General features: G+C 48.5%; 1 pseudogene; it reads right to left on the minus strand.

The window, feature by feature from the left end:
• Positions 1 to 1020: 1020 nt before the first annotated feature.
• On the minus strand, positions 1021 to 2140 carry LOC149357051 (uncharacterized; annotated as a pseudogene).
• Positions 2141 to 5481: the final 3341 nt, after the last annotated feature.

Consider the following 5481-nt stretch of genomic DNA (forward strand, 5'->3'; position numbering starts at 1 on the left):
GTGCCTACACGTGGGGGAGCTCCACGGACATAAGGTCACGGATTGGCTGCTGATACCGGTTGTATACCCTCGCTATGACATGGAGCCGCTCGGAAATGTGCGGCCAAATGGCGGCACTCAGCATCTTCTTCTCTGCTTGTGTGCTGCGTCAACGGATGTACATCTTTGATTTCTTGGACCCGGAATCCTCACACCGTGTATATTATCTTGACCTTGAGAGCCTGACGTGGCATGGCGCTCCGACCAGTGCAGAGGCCCCGGCTAACCGCTGCTTCCACACGGCGTCCGCAGTCGGAACCCGAATGTATGTTTGGGGTGGCCAGGCGTTGGACACAGAGGTCAACGACTTTTCAACTATTACTGTTAGCCTCCCTCTGTGTTGCGTGGTGTGTAGCTCACCGCCAGTAATATCCTATCAATATTTAGAACTTCGAATACAAGGTTACGCTCGACGCAGTGACGTGACAAATTTTGGCTTTTTCGACGGGTTACATGTACTGGATCTGTTGCTTTGCCTGCGGGCTTTTCGAAAGTGCATGTATTTTGGCGCGGTGTGAGCAAAACTTGTTGGGCCATGGTTAACTGCGTTTCGGAAATTCTAAAAACTGATATGGACATTACTTGAAGTGAACTACGTGGCTTTCGATTAATTGAGACTAGCACTAAGAGAAAAAAAAATTGGCGGGGGATTATCTTTGGTTAAGCCTGGTAGGTTGCGAAAGCAGGTGTTTTATACTGCTCTGAACGAACAAAGGTAGCGTTTAAACAGGACACAGAAAGATTAGGACAGGACGGGGCTACCAGTAGCCCCGTCCTGTCCTCATCTTTCTGTGTCCTGTTTAAACGCTACGTTTGTTCGTTCAGATTATGTATGACCAACTGGCCCTACAGTGTACTCTGTTTTATACTGCATACGCAGCGCCTCTAGTGGGAAGAGCGCGGCGCGCCGTGCCAAGCGGCCGCCGTTACCTGACGTACCGAGTTGGTAGCCCGGCTCTTGTTGTTGTTGATAAACCTTTATTTTCCATCAGAATGGAGGCCCCCTACTCCCTACCTCCGGCACGCAGGCCGAGGGGCAGGGGCCGGGACCTCCGCGACTAGAGACAGGCAAGGAGCTTCTGGCTCCTCGCGGCAGCTATCGCCAGATGGACCGCTTTCTTCTGCACGACGGGGTCCGTGCTTTGCAGAAGGGTTTCCCAGGCCTCTCTACTATCTATTTTCTCTCGGAACCCTGGAGAATCCGCACATTCCCAAATCACATGGTCGAGGGTCCCCCTCTCCCCGCACTTCCTACACTTATCATCAATATCCTCATCTTTTAAGACATGCTATGCCCACACTGGGTGTATGAAATTTTTAGCTTGTAGTCTCCTCCAAGCCGTAGCCTCTGTGTTAGCGAGCTCTTTGTCCGGGGGAGGAAAAAGTCTCCTGTTTAGTTTGTCATTTTCCACTATTTCTGTGTAATATATCAGTCTCTCGTCCAGTTCCTTGTTATCGGGCGGTCCTGCCGCGGCTCGGAAGTAGAGATCTCGAGCCAGGGCGTTTGCCGCCTCGTTTCCTGGAACTGCCTCGTGAGCTGGTGTCCAAACGAGGCTAATATTTCTATTTATTCTGCGTCCCCCTAAGATTCGCAGTGCTTCCTGTGTTATTCTGCCTCGGGCATAATTTTGGAGAGCAGTCTTGCTATCGCTAATTATGTATTGTGCCTCCGTTCCCACGCAAGCGAGCGCTATTGCAACTTCTTCAGCCGACTCTGGATTTCGACTGCGTATGGTTGCGGAAGAGACAGCTGTACCCCGGCCACTAACGACCGTTGCCCGCGCGCTCCCAGTTTCCCGCTAGCCGCATCCATGTAGGCCACTGCTTTCTCATTCATTTCGCCGAAGCGTTTGGTGAGTGCCTCAGCTCTCTTTTCCCTCCTTTCTTTGTGAAATGTAGGGTGCATGTTTCTGGGTAAAGGATTTACCCTGATCTTTTCTCTGATGTCCCTTGGGATGTCCCGCTTTACTAGAATACCCTTTTCCGTCTGGAGTCCTACCATGCTTAGAATCGCCCTTCCTGTGTTTGATTGGCTTAATCTGTCTCACTGCGCCGTTCTCGTGGCTTCAGCAATCTCTCTCCATGTATTGTGAATACACATGTCTAGGAGTCTTTCAGTGGAGGTGCTTATGGGCAGGCCTAGAGCCCGTTTGTAGCATCCTCTTATGATCGTGTCTAGTTTATCCCGTTCTGAGGAGCGGATCTTCAAGTAGGGTGTAGAATAGCTTATCCGGCTGATAACGTATGCTTGCACCAACTTGATGAAGCTTTTCTCTCTTAGCCCTCGTCCTTTGAGTGCTATTCTTCTAAATATCCCTATGGCTTGCGCCGCATATCCCTCGAGCTTCTTCAGGGTTTCCCCGTTGTATCCGTCGCTCTGAATATGCAGTCCTAATATTCTAATCCTATCCACCATCGGCACGGGGTTTCCTCCGACCGTGATGTTGAAGTTGTTACTCTGTTTGAGTCTCAAGTGCTTAGGGTTATACACCAGAAGCTCGGATTTCTCTGGTGAGCACGCTAGCCCTCTATTCGCTGCGTAGTTTACCACTATGTCCGTTGCCTCCTGTAGTTTATGCTCTATTTCGGCATCGCTGACCTGATTGACCCAGATATTTACGTTATCAGCATAGATACTAAAGTGTATGTTGCCAATCTTTTTGAGCTTTTCCGGGAGACCTCTCATAGCAAGGTTAAATAGAAGCGGGGATAAGACCGATACTTGCGGGGTGCCCCTACTCCCTAGCGTAATTACCTCCGACTCTATGTCTTGATATCTTATTTTCGCTGTTCTATTTGTCAGAAAGTCCTTTATATAGTCATAGGTTTTTTGGCCTGCTCCTATCTCTTGGAGTTCCTCTAGGATGGCCTCGTGCTTTACATTGTCGAAAGCTTTTTTGAGGTCCAGCCCAAGAATTACTTTTGCATCCCTATAATTGGAGTCTATGATGTCATGATTCAGTCGTAACATTACATCCTGAGTGCTTAGCTTTGGTCTGAATCCGCCCATCTCGTCAGGCCATAAGCTGTTATCCTCCATGTAGCGAGTTAATCTCGTTTGAACTACATGTTCCATCAGCTTTCCTACGCATGAGGTCAGGGATATTGGTCTGAGGTTCTCCAGCTTGGGTGGCTTGCCCGGCTTGGGGATTAAAGTTATGCTGGCCTCTTTCCATTGCTTGGGTAGCGTTCCTTTTTTCCATACTTGTTGCACATCCCCAGGATTCCGGCCCATGCGCCTCGGAAAGCCGGTCGCGCCATCTCGCGACAGCCGGCGGCGCGGCGGCGCGTAACTGAATGGCGATGAAAAATAAAAAATCAATATCTCGTCACGCATAACAGTTACAAGCGAGCTCTGACCCTGAGGGGTTAAATACCTCATAAAGTTTCTTTTAATAAAGTTTCATCACTGTGGCTTAAATATTGCGTTTACCCTGCGCGATGAGATATGGTCGCATGATGCCTATGACGAGGTCGCGAAAAAAAGCCCACTTGTCCTCACTTGATCACTCACCGCTGCCATGATTTAAAATATATCGGACTGCTCTAGGAGCTTTAGGTAGCGAAATATCCCATCTTTTAATAGATGTAAAGTATTTTACATTTGAAAGAGGCAGAATTTTTCCCTGGCTATTTTTCTATTCATCATGCATCCTCAGCATCGGCAAGAAACGTGTGGCGCCCTCTCTTGGTGCGTTTGGCTAGGCGCACGTCTACGCTTTTTTTGCTTGCTTTAAGGAGATCAAGTCACGCCTTGTGAATGCGCGCTTTTATTAAAAGTGTCCCCATCGGATGTAGGCACACAAACATGGGCCGCTACAAGAAAGTGCTCGCCATGAATGGGTATTATAGAGGACTATAAGCAAACTCCAGAGCTTTACAGACACATTTACTATTGCAAACGCGTACAGTGGCTACTTGAGGATGAGTGATAGTGGAAATGCGTGCGCATTAACTATACAAAGCCACGAAACTTAGGTATTAGCGCATTAATCGCTACATCTTAAAGCTCAATAGCGTTCAGCTCTTCGAAAGTTTAGGCGATGCGGTCAAAATGCAGCAGGGATGCGTTGAAATCAGTGTACCTCTGTAGTCTCTTTATTGAATATAAAGCTATTTCTGTAAGGGTATACAAGCCCAATCAAGCCGAATTCGTTTGGCTTCTTGCTGTACTCCTGTCATCTGTACATATATAGATGCCCATAAGCTTGTACGTTGCAAGTACTGCAGGATTCTATGCAAGAAACCTGGTGCTCCGTTTCGTGCCTGTTTCACTAACTGATTGTGCGCATTAGGCAGTTTGTCCAGTGTAACAATTCGTAGTGTGGTAATTCACAGCATTTCTTCTAGGTTGTTAAAGTGCCTCCAGTTATTCGATCATTCGCCGTCGCTAAGGGCTTTGCCATTGCCGTAATCGCTGCTAATTTCCGCGTTCATGTCAAAAGTGTGTGCAAACTATGAAGCGATAACGAAGAGTTCATAGAACGGCATGTTGTGAGCTATTCTGACAAATCTGCCATTTGCTGTGCAGGAAGCTACGCCTTTTCCCAAAGCTGCAACCCAGAGGCAAATCCAATTAAAATTTTATGACTATAATTTGCATTTATTTGAGAAGTAAACGCCAGCCAAATAAGTTCTTGTAGGATAACACGACGTTTCAAAGCCGGCTCTGTTTCTGCTTTAAGGCGGCAGCTGGGCGCTCCATCCGGGCCACTTGCGCAATGCGCCGCTCGCGCTGTCCATTAGCGACAGGACGCTACGTGCACGCGGCCTAGAATATGCAGTTAATTTACGCGCGTTGTAAATGTGTACAACAAAGCTTAGGCACTACTAGCTTGCGAGCGGCGCGAACTTGATTCTTTTTTGTATTTTGTGAATGGACAACTTGCAGAATAACGAGCGCCCTCTACAATTTTCCAACCAAGAACCCTCGTACGCAGACGGCAATCTCTCATTCTTCTTCGAAAAGAGAGAGGAGAGCCGTCCCTTTATCTGTATGGGAGGGAAATTGTTGAAAGGACACAATAGAGCCGAGACGCGAAGGACAGGTGCGGGTCGAGACAGGCAGTCGTCAAGGGAATGCATCATTGTAACCTTTGCACAGCTTTCCTTTACACTCTACCTCGAAAGCTGGCAATGTCTGGCGGGGCTTCAGGTTCACGCAGATTTGTGGGGCGCCCCGCACACCTTTTCGAAGAAGGACACAGTGCAGGGCTGCTGACTCATCTCCCCTCGCGGTTAAACCCTTCATGCAGCATTGCAGGAAGCGAAAACGTGTCTGTGAACGAGGGTTCTTGGTTGGAAAACATCTTCCTGTTAGTCAGCTTTCCCGCAGTTTTGCAAGTTGTCCAAACAAAGCTCCCCCGTCTTTTCTGCCGGTCGCTTTCCTTCGTACTTTTCCTAGGGGACCGCAGCTTCGCAGGGGGGCGCTGCGGACGCCAG

This window comes from Amblyomma mixtum, chromosome 3, assembly GCF_055824585.1.
Source record: "Amblyomma mixtum isolate Tamu chromosome 3, ASM5582458v1, whole genome shotgun sequence".
NCBI classification, from domain to species: domain Eukaryota; kingdom Metazoa; phylum Arthropoda; class Arachnida; order Ixodida; family Ixodidae; genus Amblyomma; species Amblyomma mixtum.